The following is a 17,132-nucleotide window of genomic DNA, read 5'->3' on the forward strand; positions in this document are numbered from 1 at the left end:
AAAGCAGGAAGAAGAAACAAAATGAGTGAAATAACTGCAACATAAACTTAATTCAGGGGCACCGATATTTGTCTCTCTAAGCTTTCACATGTCTCTACGATGGTGACTGTATGATATCATGTTTAACCATCTTCTGTTGGTAGCGTAATTTGCGACTCGAAAATAATAGAGTGAACTTGGAAAATTAACAAGTCTCTGCTCACAGACATTCAGACAATTCAGCCTATTACAATTGCAGTACACCAAAAATCCTTTAAAGTACACAAATATTTTATGTGATATCACACATAAAATTTGCAAAATTATCATTGCTCATATATATTATTCATACTTCATTGCTTATATTCAAACTGGTCGGTATAAACGGTTGGACCGGTGAAACTGGTGGATTCGCATACTAGCCCTCACCCCAGTTCAACCTTCGGCACCATTTTCAAAACATTGACTATAATCAAAGAGCAGAATGGTTGACTAAAAGTCATTCGAAAAAATGGGTATGTAAAAATCGTTAATTAGGGCCTTTACCTTTTGGTTCGTATATCTATCCAAAAAGTTTCTTTAATGGACGGCCCTGCTCTTAATTTATTAATGTTCCATCTGCTTCATTCAAAATAAAGTGCAAGTGTATATGTAGATTATACCAACGGGGAGTTTTGGACATCGTTGCTTTAAACCTGCTTCGTCCTTTCACTAAGCAGAGGATCCACGAAAAAAAACAAATGTTTCAAAGATGCGGGAAGAGAGAGAGAGAGAGAGAGAGAGAGAGAGAGAGAGAGAGAGAGAGAGAGAGAGAGAGAGAGAGAGAGAGAGAGAGAGAGAGTTTTGTGCAAACACATGCTAACAAACTTTCCCGAGTTGATGACAAAAGAGTAAGAAATAAAATTTACTATGTTTTATTTGAAGGGATATAGTTTCTTCCACCCTAATTGGAGAAACTTTCTCGGGTCATGCTTTTGATTTGGAATTACATGTTATAGACATCACCCACATTCAAATTCAGTTAAATATAAATGCAGGTGATGTTGATGTTATCTTGACTTAATGCTTGTTTTTTATTATGGTTAGCACATTGCTTTGTTGAATTGCATATGACTACATTATTCTAACCAAATGGGCCCCAACTTGATGACGATCCACCTACCTTAACCTTACGTGATAATTGACGATAGAACAGATGTTGAAAATTATATATAGTCCGACTTTCGGATTGATTATTCTACTTAAAACATTTTGTCATCCTTTTCAAGATCATGAATCATCCTCTATATTCCACATACGAATCAATTCGTATCTGGTTAGGTAAAAACTCATTTAAAATGGTTACACAGTGAAGAAAGGACCTTTATCAAGAAGTTGTGACAGTATCTCATGAGATTATACGTCCATAGCCGAGATAAAGCCTACTAGCAAGTGACCTTCTCTCACGGGCAAATTTGCATGAGGTCGTATGAAGACCGCTTGTAGAAATGGGGGAACAAGATAATGAAAATAAAATGCTTATCTTCCCATGAACAAGAGAATAGAGTGTGCATCATTGAGTTCTAGGGAACTCATCCGGATCATAGCAATCATCAATAACCTCACAATATTTCGATCGATAAGTAAGTTACTATGCCACACCTGTCGTGTCTATCATGGAGCAAGGAATGTGCATGATCGCCGAAGCATCTCCTAGTTCTTTTGTGGGAAATCAATTTCTTAGCATGTGTTCAAAATCAGGGACAAAATTTATGCTATGTATTCAAGTAAGACTTGTAAAGTTAGTGTCTCCATATTGATGGACATTTGAGAAAAAACTAAAGGGGACAATCCGTTTTAACAAAAGTCAAATAAAAAAATTTGATCTTTAAATCTATTAAATCAATCAAACCATGCATCAAAGAGAATTTGCTCCCAATGCCCTGCATGGCATTCTTTATGAAGAAAATTTGCTCCATTCATGTGAGGCCTTGGCGGCGTCCCATTGCCACTAAGATGAACAGAAAAGCTACATCGAAGAACCATCACTCTAACCAAAGTAGCATTTCATGGACCAAAGTTACTAACTTAAAAGTATTAGGAAATTCAATCTATCATAATTTAAATAGAAGACGGGAAAAGAAGTGGTGGTGATGAGAAACAAAGTATGAGAAAAAAAAGTATGATTAATAAATGATTAATTGATTTTCAAGCATAGAAGGATATTTTTAGTCAGTTAACGATGAACATAGAAGGTAAAGAGATGAGATAAGATCGAAAAAAGTAGGGTGAATTGGTGATTGACCTTATTTCCGAACATATAAGGTTATTTCAGTCAATTAATGAGAAAGTGTGTGTACCAAGCCAAATTGAGGTGGATATATCCCCATCCTATTTCTTTATTTTAGAATTTCCCACATTTAGATGTAGCCATTTTGAAGAAATTCTCTCTTAATTTACGGGGGACATGGCATCTGCTGTCCTCTTAAGAATTATTTGTAACCTCCCACACATTCAAATCGAAATGTTGGATGGTGCGGACTTCAAAACAAGTACCAGCTATCTCAAATGTTGCTTGCTCACTGTCTTTTTAAAAAGTACCTTTTGCTTTCTTGCAAAATAATGAAAATGAAAGAAATGTTTTAACCTCTAAAATATTGAGAAAATGTTCTAAATAATTCTAGCTGTCTGTATTTAAATGTTTGCTCCTGAAATATAAAGAAAACGGAGACAACAGAAAAAAACTGAAAGAAGTTTAACCTATTGCACGCAAGTAGGCCAGTAAGGTGTTGCTTCTCCACGTAAGATCATCTGCGAATGGTCCACGTAGACCAGTAGTGTGTCACTTGGTTGCACCAAGTGCAGCGAGCCAAGGAGCAATCAAGTTTTTTTCCATCGACTATACGTCCTTTTCTTCATGCATTGCACTAATGTATTTTCTTTCTTTTTCCGATCCTATTTTTTACTCATTCTCAGTGTATCAGGATTGTGGAAGGCCTTAAGATTATTATAATACTCTAAATGATATTCCTCAGTCTTTACATTGCTCTTGCTTCCGTACACTCAAGTCTCTCTCTCTCTCTCTCTCTCTCTCTCTCTCTCTCTCTCTCTCTCTCTCTCTCTCTCTCTCTAGTTTTGTTTCACTGTTCTCATTGTTTTATAACTTTGCCCTTCCTTTCTTTTCATACATCGAGTGATTAGTTCTGTCCTCTGTTCAGTTTCCTTCCATTTGTTTAGGCAAAAACAAGGAGACACCTATACTTACCTTACCAAAAAAAAAAAAAAAAACAAGGAGACACCAGAAGCGGGAAAAAAGGAGCGGGTGGGGAAGAAATTTCTAGAAAAGAAGGAAGAAATGGCCGGGGCTTTTGTTACCAATGTTGCGGCAAATCTAGTGTCGAATCTCAGTAAATACCTGATTGCTCCCATTGCACGTCAATTTGGGTACGTGCTATGCTACAAGAGCTACGTCGAAGGTCTCATAAATGGAGTCAAGGAGGTAGAGACTGCAAGGGAAAGGGTGCAGAACTCCGTCAATGAAGCTAGGTATGACGGAAAATGTATATACGCTGAAGTTGAGGATTGGCTGGCGGATGTGATGAAGGAGGCTGACGAAGCACAAAACCTGTTAGAACGTGGCAAAAGTGCAAAGAACGCTTGCTTCCGTGGGTGGATTCCTAACCCCGTGGTGCGCCATCCAATTGGTAGGAAGGTGAAGAAGAAAACTAAAGTCATTCGGGGACTCCTTGAGAAAAGGCATACTAGTAACTTCCAGAAAGTCTACCATGAGAATACACCGATAGGAATTGTCACTGCTACCACTTCTGCCGCAAAATCTGTCGACATGAATGAAGATTTCCTGGAGTCAAGGGCTTTGATCATAGAGGGTGTAATGAAGGCTATAGCTGATGACAATCTCAGTGTAATCGGGGTGTATGGATCAGGCGGGGTTGGCAAGTCCAAGCTTTTGGAGGACATTGAAAGGCGAGTGAAGGAAGGGAAGCTATTCGATGTGGTTGCCATGGCAAATGTATCTCGCAATCCAGATCTAAAAACAATCCAGGGAGAAATCGCTTATGCATTGGGCCTGAAGCTGATAAATGAGGAAACTACTCGTGGGAGAGCAAATTCTTTGCACAAGAGGTTACAGAGTGATTCCAAGAAAAACATTCTCATCATTTTAGATAATTTGTGGAAAAAGTTAGAGTTGAAGGAAGTTGGAATCCCTTGCGGATACGATAATAAAGTAAAAGGTTGCAAGCTATTGTTATCATCTAGATACCGAAATGTTTTGCGAGCTGACATGGGCTGTGACCGAGACTTCATAGTCAATGAGTTGAAGCTTGGAGAAGCACTAAGACTTTTTGAAAAGACGGTGGGAGACAAAGTTAACGATCCTAAGTTTAAACCCTTGATAGATGGAGTGGTTAATAACTGTGGAGGTTTGCCACTTTTGATTGTTTCGATGGCAAAAATGTTGAAACATGGAGATTTGTCTGCATGGAGGAACGCTTCAACCAATATAGACGTGTCGCACGTACAATCACTAGTGGAATTAAATTACAAAGACTTAAAAGATGAGAGGATTAGAAAATTGTTCATTGTTTGTGCTCTAACCTCTGGGAGAATTTCCATGAGGGATTCCCTTGTTTACTGCATGGGTTTGGGTTTATTTAAAAATGTTGGCAAGACCATCGAAAATGCTAGAGATAGGTTGAGTACGGATCTACACAGCCTGCAAGACTCTTCTTTGTTACTAGATAGTGATGACATGGAATGGTTCAGAATGCATGACATATTTGTTGACGTGGCCATTTCTATTGCTTCCACAGAATGGAACGCCTTGGTGGGGAGGAAGGGATGTGGGTTTCAACAATGGTCCAAGGATGAGCTTAGAAAATGCACCGCAATATCTTTTCCTTATATTGGCATTAATGAACTTCCTGAAAAATTGGACTGCCCTAACTTGAGTATGCTTATGTTATGCGAACACAACCCGTCTCTCAAAATTCCCAAGTCATTTTTTGAATCTATGGAGAAGCTCCAAGTCTTAGACTTTACTGGCTTATCTTTCACCTCTCTACCTTCGTCAATTGAGTTCCTTCAAAACCTCAAGTCATTATCTCTCGATTACTGCCATCTGGAGGATGTGACTATTCTTGGAAAGCTGAAAGGATTGCAATTCCTAAGTTTCCGCAGATCTACAATCGCTCAGCTGCCCAAAGAAATAAGTGAACTAACAGAATTGAGATTTTTGGACTTGAGGGGGTGCGCTAAGCTCAAAGTTATCAAACCTGGCGTTCTTGGAAGCTTGGTCAATTTAGAAGAACTGTATATGGAAGACAGCTTTTATCAGTGGGAGGCCGAGGGTGATGCATTGCGAAGCAATGCCAGCCTGGCTGAGCTGAGGAACATGAAAAAGTTGAGCACTTTGTACATTGCCATTCCTCATTCTGGTAATCTCTCGAGAGACCTGCCATTTGGTAAACTGAACAGGCATAAAATCCAAATTGGAGATGTTCAGGATTGGTCGGACGAATGCAAAGAATCTAGAACTTTAAAGCTCAAGCTGGTTTCGTGCAATCTTCTTCATGAAGAGTGGGTGCAGAAATGTTTGCAAATAACGGAAGATCTCCACTTGGATGGATTGCAAGATGGTAACAATAGCATTCACGATCTATGTGTTGAAGGTTTTCAGGAGTTGAAGCATCTTCAGATACAAAATAGCCCCTCATTTCAGTATGTTGTTCACTCCACAAAAATTGCACAGTGCACGGCATTTACGAGATTGGAATCGTTATTTCTCAAGAATCTGAAGAACTTGGAGAAGATTTGTCATGGTTGTCTTGACCCGGAATCCTTCAGCAAATTAAAGATTGTGAAAGTGGATGTCTGTGATGAAATTAGACATTTGTTTCCTTTGTCTATGATGAGAATATTCTTGCAGCTCGAAGAAATTGAAATAAGCAGATGTCACTTGATGCAACAAATTGTCGCAGACGTTGAGGTAGACGAAGATGGAGATGAAATAGTTGATGATGCCAAAGTGAAGTCATGCAATTTGCGCAAGCTGACATTACGAAGCTTGCCAGAGATGACAAGCTTCTGTAAAATCGTGGACCATTCGGTCTTATTCTTTGACGAGCAACAGGTAAATTTCAGGTTTTCCTCCATCTGGAGTATCCTAATTGGAGGAAACCTTCTTCGACCCGTTTTCTGACCCATGAGTTATAAACATGAAAATTGCCTTCAATCGAATACGTTAGTCATCAAAATATACTTGGTTTAACTGTGGATTAACTGATTACTCAATTAGTGATACCCTCGGTAATAAATCTGAGGATAGACAGACAAACTAACATGAATAAAGTGTCCGACTTTTATAGCCTTTTCAACTTGCTCCTTACCTTTCGAAGGCTTTAGTTGAAGTCCCACACATTGTGCGGACTCTACAAAAAATTTGAGTTGTTGAAATATTAACTTTGGAGATATAATGTATAGAAGTTTTGTGAACTTTTCAAAGTAATATGCATTTATCATTATTTTGGTAACATTTTTGTTGAAAAGTATTGTTTCTATTCAAATTTGATTATATATATAGTTGATTTATAAACGCATTGAAGTGCTGACTTTAGAATTATCTCGATGTAGTTTTTATACACGCAACTAAAAGAAGATTGCTAACGTGATACCTTTTTCCATTTTGAAGTAAGTAAAATTTCATGCATGGATTTTACATATAGGAGCATAATAGCACGTAGAACAATTAAATAAATAACTTTTCTTTAAAGATTTCTTATACATAATTATAAAGACAAATAAATATTCAATTTTGTGGAATTGCAATGTGATACTTCGATGCATAAAAATATTTACATACTAATCAATTATATCTCACTTTTTTTTTGGTATGTTATCAACATAAATAAAGAAGCACCATAACATGAATAGATCTTTTTAATAATCTAAAAGTTTATCATTGCTTCATGTAAAGTTGATATCCATTCACATACACTTATGGATATAATCATAACTTGAACAAAATATATACGACCTCCATAATTTGTATGACTTCTATTTAATAGTTAATGGGCATTTGTAGAATTCTGTTATATCCGCTTGATTAAAGGAAAAAAAAAACTAAAAAAATTTCAATAGGTGAATTCAACTTTAGTGACTATGTGTCAGATAACATCCATCTCATTTCATTACATAAGTTAATCTTGCAATTTTTGTCTTAAGTACATCAATGTTAGAGTTATTGAGACGATTATATTGCTTCTTCTTTTTTTCCAAAGAATTGTAAAAAGTTGTGGTAGGTGAATGGACTTTGTGGACATGTGGTTCTCCACAAAGTTCTATATATAAGTTATTTTACACTCTCATGATGGAATGTGACTACGAAATGAAAAATCAAATACAATATTCGATAGGCCAATTCGTTTTTGTTACCCTTGGTAAATTAATGAGATGTTAGGTGGATAATTATAGCCTTTTTTTTCTAATTCATGGAAGCTATGGACCTTTAGTGGTGGCCATATCTACCTCAAATTTTCATTCTGACCACTTTCCTAATACTACTTGTAGAATTTGTGTACTGCCCATGTTTAAATTTCTTCTTCTTTTTTTTGTAATAAAATTTTGATTGGAAGTTAATTAGAAACACATCTAACATTCATTTGTGCACTATCCCTTGGATTTAACAATTTCTGTAATCATTCTGTTGGTACAAAATAAAATATGGAAACCCCTTTATAAATTATTTTTCAAAAATATGTTTATCATGGAACCCAAACTGCAAAAGCATGATGCTCGACTAAAATCTTTTATTAAATTAAGAGATTCTTTTTCTTGGCTACATTACTAAAACTTTCGACGTCAATTAACTGTTTTATAACGAGGAAGAGTATCTTAGGGTTTATACAGGTAAAATTAAATCCTTCACTGGAATTGACATTGATGCACGTATGGTGCTGTTTCGACTACAAATAAAATTGAGTCTATGCCATGAATTTGTAAAATTTAGGCAAAAAGCACAAAATGTGAGGGTAAATTCAACAAGCTCAATAACTCATGGATAATAAATTCTCTCTCATTATTATTATTACCATTATTGTGATTATTATTATACAGCAAAGCCCAAATACATAGTATGTAATATAAGTAAGTGCAAAGTTAGTAAATTTTAAAGAAGAATAAGTTAGAATTCAAAAATCACTACTCCGCTTTTTCTTCCATTATATTTAAATCTATGAGATTATTTCCTTCATTGTTTTTTCACATACAACAAGTGTTCATAATGTTATTCTCCTGGCTCTGTAAGGTTTCATTGCCCTGGTTGGAGTCCTTGACACTGTCTGCACTTCCCAATTTGAAAGAGATATGGAACTCTCGATTTCCCTCAAATGTGAGCAACCTAAAAAATCTGAAAGTGGAGGATTGCACGTTCCTCTTGAGCATCATCCCATCAAATTTGCTAATAAAGCTACATAATTTGGAAGCCATAACTGTTGAAAGATGCCCATTAATACAAGAAGTATTTGAACTTGAAGGGCTGATAGCCAATGGGCATGTCGAGATTCTATCGCGATTGACCAAATTAACCTTGAGTAACTTACCAAGTTTGGGAAGCATATGGAACAAGAATCCAAGAAGAGCGGTGTGTTGCCAAAACTTAAGGGCATTGAAGGTTCACAACTGTGAGCACTTGAGGTTTCTTTTTTCTTCTTCCATGGCTGAAGCACTCAGGCAAATAAAAGAAATAGAAATAGCAAGTTGTACATCGATGGAGGAAATTATGGATGGGCAAGAAGAAGAATCAAAGGAAGCTGCAACCATCGACACTTTGGAGTTCCCTCTGTTGACATCCTTATCTCTTGAGGAATTGCCAAATATCAGGACATTCTCTTATGGAAAGTACCGTATTCACTGTCCATCTTTAACAAGACTGAGGATATCTGAATGCCCCAAAATGATAACATTCTCTTCACTCGAAGGAAAGCAACAGTTGACGAGAGCTGACACATGTTTACAACAAGAGTTTGATCGTATCAACTCTGGCTTGTCCTTGCATGTCTTCTTTAATCAAAATGTGCGTAATTATCTCAGGATTTTTCTATTTAATGTTTATCATAGAAATTTTTCATGGTAACTTAGTCTTATTGCTGAGGTAGTAGTTGAAAACTCCATCTGTCAGCATGTCTTGTCAAGCCTCTTGCTACTCCATGCATTTTTTTCGATGACAATGGCATTAACTTGGGTAATCAACTTCATTCTCAAGAATACATTAACATATTTGAGCATATTAGAGCACCCAAATCAGGACTTTTAGGAGTTGATGGCCATGAAACTAAAGTATGGTCGTCCTTTTATATAGGTTATTTTTCCGAGGTTGGAGGAGTTGACGCTCCTGTCATTGTGCGGGTTGAGAAGGATATGGCACAATGAACTCCCTGAAGAATCATTTGACAGTCTAGGATCCATCACGGTCAGAGATTGTGAAAATTTGTCTCATATTTTTCCATCAACTTTAATTGAGAGGTTCCATAGCCTGAAAATGATCGAGGTGGTCAACTGTACCTCTTTGGAAGCATTAATGGAACAAGTTGCTGCCAATACTAAGAAAAAGAAAAAACGTCCGGTCCTCTTAGTGAATAAAGTGAAGTTGTGGCACCTGCCCAGGCTGAGTGCGGTTGTGACAAGCAGCACTGAAGCGACGTTGGGTCTTCCTAATCTGACTAATGTTAGCTTGCATTGTTGCCACGATTTAAAATATCTCTTCACAAATGACACAGCCAGGAATCTTGATAAACTTGAGATGCTAGATGTTTCTGGTTGCAGCAACATGCGGGAAGTAGTTGCTGTGGAAGATGGTGAAGAGAGAAAGTTGAAGGCAGTGAAGTTCTCTCATTTACGTACATTGAAGCTTTGTTCTCTTAAGAGTTTGATTAGTTTCAGCTCAGGAAGTTGTGTGTATGAGTTTCCCCACCTAAGTAATCTCTCAATTCTGGAGTGCACTGAACTCAAGGCATTCATATTGAGGCCGCCGACACTGAGAGAGGAGATGACGAATGAGGGAGCTGCCGGTGTTGATGGAGGTCCATATTCTTTATTTGACAAGAAGGTTTTCCTCTTTCCTTTATCTAAGCAGTAGCTCTGCTCGCGTAATTTGGTTTATTCTTTGTGATGCTCTGGATTCATAAGCAATGCTTCTATGCCATTCATTGTTACTTTAGCCAGGTGATGCTTTTGTAGGTCATCTTTCCCAAATTGGAAGAGCTTCGTCTAATAGGAATACAATCAAGAGAATTTTGGGAGAATGAGATGCCCGAGGAGTCCATTTGCCACCTAAAGATCCTTGAGGTGAAGCAGTGTCACAACCTATTGAATATTATTCCTTCATTCATGCGGAAGAGGCTGCTTCACTGTATAAATTCCTTGACAGTGGAATCATGCAATTTGATAGAAGGCATATATACACTAGGGGGCCCAGATGTCATGGAGAGAGAAGCTGCAAGAAGCAGTCCGTTGAGAGAGCTATCTTTATGTGATCTCCCAAATTTGACATGCATATGGAAGAATGAGGATCTGTTGAATCTTTGCTTTCACAACCTGACCTCTGTAAAAGTTGAGAAGTGCCCGCGTCTGAGAAGCCTTTTTACAATGTCTATGGCAAAAAGTCTGGGGCAACTCCAATATCTTGGTCTAGGTGGTTGTGGAGAGATGGAGTACATTGTTGCTAGAGAAGAGGAGAAACCTGAAGTAGCAGCCGAAAGAATTGTAATTCCTCAACTTGTCACTCTGGATCTTCACAACATGCCAAAACTCAGAAGTTTCTGTCGAGGGGAGCATATTTCAGAGTGGCCCTCTTTGAAAACGTTTATTGTCGAAGATTGTAAAGCTGTGGAGGTGATTCTAGGAGATCCCAGTTATCGAAAACTAGAGGGCAGCGTTCCAACGCAACAACCGCTTTTGCTGGTGGAAAAGGTTTGCACTCATTCTTCTTTAATGGCATATCAAGTTTCTTGTCCCTGATGGTTTGAGCTAGACAATGTAAGGGTCAGCGGGGTGACTTATGCTACTTTCACTTTAAATTAACAGGAAACATCTCAAAGCTACGTCTTTAATATAAACATATTGACATGTATATCAAAAAATTTTCATAAGTTTCCATAACTTAATATATATTTCTTTTGTTTTCAAATTTTAGACTAATGTAAAGTGTCATAAATACTGTTGTCCAAATTTTTTACATGCATTTTTATACGAAATTTTTACATGCATTTTAGTCTGTAATATTTAAGTTTGTAATATTTTCTCGCTTTATGCATTTCAGGATTTCTTAAGTCCATCTTTTTATTTGTAGATGGAAAATTTGCATTTTTATCATATCTTAAGTCCTACGTGGCTGTTAACATAGTGAGGGAGCTTCCTCAAGCACAAAAATGCATTATTTCACTATCGCCACATCGGCAAAAAATGAAAAAAAATAAAGATAAAAATTGGACAGAAATTAGAAAAAAAATCCAACGCTAAAAAAATAAATAAAATGAAAACTTAAAAATAGAAGAAGAGAGAAAGCAAGTCCTGCGAGAGATCACACCTCAAAGGGGGGAGGGGCTGCCTCACACAATTGTTATTGCAAAATTCGAGAAATCTCTACACAAAATAATCTCACAATCTAAAAAGGTAATGAATTCTCATAGAAAAGTGTCGAATCTATATTTACCGAATTTTATGAATCGCAAAATTTTCCCTTTTCTTTATTTTCAATTTTATTTTGTTGACTATAAATGTATAAGATTCTTGTGAAAACCCAGAATCTAAAATCCAGAATCAATAAATTTAGATATGCATCGACGAAGTATGATGCTACACTAACTATTTTAGAAAGAATTTTAGTATCACGAATTTTTCACTTTAGTGAATGATCAATAGGAGAATTTACAGTGCTAAATTAGTTAAATTTCAGAAGGTGTTTCAATAAATTCGTCCAAATTAGTTAGTTGAAAGTTTAGCCCACTCAGTTAACTATTCTCATAAGCAGAATCCTTAGTTAACCCTTCATAATAGCGAGAGTACTTATCCATGTTGTTTTGCACATTAGAGAACATATGGCTGCAAATCAGCAAGCATGGCGGCTGAAGTTTCAATAGGCAAGAATGCCATATATCTTGATGAGGATAAGATAAAAAATGCAAGTGTAGCAACTAAAATGAGAACCATAGCACTGGCCTTTGGTGTAGAACCGTTGCACAACGATGAGACTTACTCGAAGTACAGCTCTAATACCAGTTAATTTTGAAGAGATCTCGCTTGGATATCAATTGATGAAGAACATATCTAAATCCATACCAACTAATGTCAAATGAAAAGCTTGTATAAAGTTATGTTTAGATTTGTAGAAAGTGGAGGAAAATCAGATAATCAGAAAAGAGGGAGAAAGGAGAAACAGATGAAAGGGAAAATGATGCGGCGAAAAGGCATACTTAGTAATCAAATTAATTCATCATTTAAACTAGAGAAAATTATTTTCTAGGCCTATATTTATAGGCAACTTAAATAAGGGAGTTCAACTATTAAGATAAATAAATAAAGATTAATATCCTAAATCTTCAATAATATGGAATAGCTAAACAAAACGAAAAAGCAAATCGGCTAGTGGTAGGAGAATCCCGTCCTACATCAACTGAATAGTAAATACCTGCACTCTACCTATCTTTTGATTTAATTGTTAGATTTTTTTTCTTCGAGACTTGTCGTTTTTTTTTGGAGTCCATACTTTGTCGGAGAAAATTTTGAAGTGCAATGTCCATGAAGCATTGGTTTGTGCAAATTGGTTTTTGATAAATATGATTGTCTAACTAAGGAGGCTATGGGTTATGGCACTGCTCAAAGATAATGCCTGATATATTATTAGAAAACTTTATGCTTTATAATTTAAAATAGTATGACTAAGTCCATTCAGGGTGGCATCTGCTAAAAAGAAAATACTGCGTATCTAGTTTTCTTTTCTTTCTATTTCATCTGCTTTATAATGTTTCTCTTGTGATTTTCCTTGCATTTGAAATAAAGTTCTTTTTTTTGAGGGGGACAACAAATCGGCTCTAATGAATTAAAATGAAAAATAATAGGTTGAGTTTCCTGACATGGAGTTGATGAAGATCTCACACATGGATAATGTGGAGAAGATATGGCTTGATGAGCTTGCTCCAAATGCCTTTAGCAAACTCAAGATGCTAATAGTAGAGAATTGTGAGAAACTTTCATCCATATTTTCATCCGGTACTATCCTCGAAAGATTCCGAAACCTAGAGGAGTTAAGCGTGACCGATTGTGGTTCCTTAAAAGTGCTATTTCATGTCCAAGAGAACAATTTTAACAAAGCTCACTCCATAAGTACTTTTCAATTGAGAACATTAGCTTTGACACGGCTCCCAAAAATGAAGCATGTGTAGAGTGTACATCCTCAAGGAACTCTTACTTTTGGGCTCTTACGACGCATAAAGGCTGACAAGTGTGAGAGTCTCAGAAGTTTATTTCCAGTCTCAATAGCAAAAAGTATGACACGGCTTGAAGCACTTGAAGTATTATCTTGTGGGGTGGAAGAAATTGTAGCGGAGGAAGACGAATTAGTAGGGATCAGTGCAGGTGATCTCTTCTTTCCACGATTGACCTCCCTGAGTTTAGTTGAGTTGCCAAAATTGAGGATCTTCTACAAAAATAGCCATACTTCGACATGGCCTCTCTTGAAGGACTTGCTAGTGAAACATTGTGGCAAAATGAGGTTATTTTCATTCGCTCGTGAAATCCAAAGCTGCCAAGGTACCACTGCCAGTGAGAATCAACCCGCATTCTTTTCTGTAGAACAGGTACAATCCTCAAATCTAGCTCTCTCAACCTTTGTCTCATGATCCGCTCGTATCTTATCTAGTCCATTATGTTAGTGGCACTCCTAATTTCTGAGTTTACCTATTTAATTTGAGTTGACCTTTCTCGTTAGCGAAAATTAAAAAATTCTAGTGTTATGTTTATTTGGTAGATTGCTAGTGTCCCATAGCTCTAAATGCAAAATAGAGCTCCGTACGAATGCATCATGTTAGGAACGAGAAAGTAAAAGAGAAGAAATCAAATAAGAAGACACTTAAATTTTTACGTGGAAAACACTTCAAATCATAAAGGGAAAAATCACAATATCGTATTAAGTAATTTTTTCACTATCAATATCAAATTTAAATTATAAGAGAGATCGCCTCAACATATAAGAGGAGTCTAGGGTGCACAAAGGTACGATAGAAATTACATGTATACCCTTTTATAAAAAATTCACCTTTGGGGCATATCCCCCGAGCCCCCAACTCACTGTGGAGTTTTGCGGATTCAACTCACTGTGGAGTTGAATCCGCAAGTTTTGAGCTTCAACTTTAACTGTACTTTCCTCTATCAAACTAAATAACTCGATCACATTATAAATCTGGTTCGCAGCTACGAAATACTGCGGGTACTTGGCTACCCAGTCACGTTAAAATAACTTAACAACAGGCTTCGACAACTATAAACTTTTTTTAATCCACCTACATCTATTATTGTAATTACCAACACTTTTGAAGTGTTAACTATCATGTGAAATTACCAGCCTTCATTTGACATACGTACTAATATTTGTCACATTAGGATATAAATTGATCTTAGTCATTTACCAACTTTTTATCTTATTCAGTTTTGAAAAGCACAAACAGGTTTTTATACTTCCAAAATAGCCACCTACTTTAATAATCTGCCAACATTTATTCTTGTGGCTTACCAATGTCTTTGAAATTACTAAATTTTATTTGTCTACCTTAATTTGACTGACGCACTAACATTCGTCACATTGAAATACAAACTGATTCTAGTCACTTACGGCCTTTTATATTGTTAGATTCTGAAAAGTACCAAAATTTCTTTATACTTCCAATATTGCCAACTACTTTAATTATCTACCAATATTTGTTATTGTGGTTATCAACGCTTTTTAAGCTACCAACTTTTATTTGAAATTACCAAACTTAATTTGACTAACGTAACAATATACGTTACATTAACATGCCAACTAACTTTAATCCCTGACCAACACGGAGCTAGGTTCCAATAATTCCCACAAAATGCTAGGATCGTTTATTTATTTGCAGTTATGTACTTTTGATTTGTTTCCTAGTTTATTTGACGTTTCATTTTGCTATTGTAAGAATGAACAATTTGTCTTAAATAATTTAACCAACCATTAAATATTGAAATGTAATCTCTACCACGTTTCGTCGCTTTTTTGCCCATGTCCCATCATCAACTTTTTTCCCCCTTTTTTGCCAATCATCGAATCCGTTTGTATTCATCCTTCTCTCAGAGTATAGAACGGTGAACCCATGGGCCACTTATGATCTACAGTAAATAGATGTGCGAAATGCAACTTAGAAAACAGAGTGCAACATATTAATACATCTTACTACTAAAACACATCCACTACTACATACGATTTGGTAAAGAAAAAAGTTTTCTTTTAAGTTTTTTCTACAAACTTGTTGAAATTCATGTGTTTATTTGCCTTTTGGATTTAAATATAGACAATTGAAATGGCTGAAGTACAAATTCTTTTTTGCTGACTTATAACTTTCTTTGTTCTATTCACACAACATATTTTCATTGAATTGGGCACACCACTAGCTGCAAACATCCTGTTTATAATGGTCATCAATGCTTGCTCGTCTGGCTCGATGAAGTTTTCTTTTTCCTTGCTTAAGATAAAACGGGCTAAACCTGCAGGCTCTTTTTTCCATTTTCCATAAATGGAAGGACTGTTTAGTCATTGTCATGTATTACTTTTGGTGGCCTAATTAAACGGATTCCCCCAGGTCATTCCATACTTGGAGCACATCGCATTATCGAGGGAGGATGTTGCGATGATGCAGCATTACGACTTTGGAAATCTCCGATGGGTGGATCTGGGATGCTACCATGATGAAGATGTCGCTTTTCCCTCCAACTTCCTTCTCCAAAGATTCCCCAATCTAGAAGCGCTTCAAGTGGAATGTAGTTCCTTTGAGGAGATATTCCCAGAAGATGCGTTTAGACATGGGGGAGCGACTCCCTGTGGAGGAATAAATAACATGGAAAAACCTTTGAAGGCACTTGAAAATTTGAAGGAACTTTGGCTGATGGAACTGTGTAAGTTGAGGCGAGTATGGAAAGATGGCTCCTTGATGGCTGAAATCCTTAAACAGATTAAAATTCTATTCGTTGGGTGGTGCCCCAGTTTATTAATCATATTTCCATCTCCGACCTCATTCCAGAGCTTGAAGGAATTGCAAGTACAGGGTTGCGCTAATTTAGTCCATGTGGGGACTTGCTCAGCAGTGACAAGTTTGGTGCACCTTACTCAGCTAACCTTAAGAGATTGTGGTGCAATAGAAGACGTGGTAATAGATGATGGAGATGGAGCAGAGGAGATCTCTTTCCCCAAGCTGCAAGTGTTGAAACTTGATGGTTTACCAAGCCTTGAGAGCTTCTCCCCCACGAATTGCGCTTTCACGTTCCCATCATTGGTGTCTATTCTTGTGAAGCAGTGCCCCAAGATGAATATATTTTGCAAGGGTGCCTTGAGGACACCAAAACTAAATAAAGTACTCCTCTCCGAACAAGATGGTGAAGGGCATTGGGAAGATGACCTCAACACCACCATTCAAACCTTACCGACAGGAAACATCCATACCGAATTCAGTAAGTTAGGTAATTATTTTTTCTAGTGATAGATGTTATTGCAGAAATTACTGCAGAGCCAAAGAGTTCTGTTGGTAATTACACACTCTGTGCATGTCGGTGGCTCCCAAACATTTTGCTGCTCGAGATAATCTTGACAGCATATTTTACGACGGAGAAGAAGATGAGGACGGTGGAATCTCGAATTGCAAGGCTAATCTCCCGGAGTAGAAGATGACGCTGGCGGTTATTGTGAGGCAGTCCAAACCGTGACACGAAAAGAATGGGGGTTGCGTTTGGATTCAATGAAGCAGAGAGAAGTGAAAGGAATTCAATGGAAATGAGAGATATGAACGACTTTCCATTCTGTCAAATAAGATTCTCTATTTACTTTATGCACCATCTTAGACTGGATCTCGCTCATCTCCTGCGAACAATCTCTT

At 36.9% G+C, this 17,132-nt stretch overlaps 1 pseudogene; it reads left to right on the forward strand.

Moving 5' to 3' along the window:
• Window positions 1–3,288: 3,288 nt before the first annotated feature.
• Window positions 3,289–16,736, forward strand: LOC115677559 (uncharacterized; annotated as a pseudogene).
• The last annotated feature ends 396 nt before the right edge of the window (window positions 16,737–17,132 follow it).

This window comes from Syzygium oleosum, unplaced genomic scaffold, assembly GCF_021117445.2.
Source record: "Syzygium oleosum isolate NSW1041296 unplaced genomic scaffold, Sole_v2.1 Sole_v2.30, whole genome shotgun sequence".
NCBI classification, from domain to species: domain Eukaryota; kingdom Viridiplantae; phylum Streptophyta; class Magnoliopsida; order Myrtales; family Myrtaceae; genus Syzygium; species Syzygium oleosum.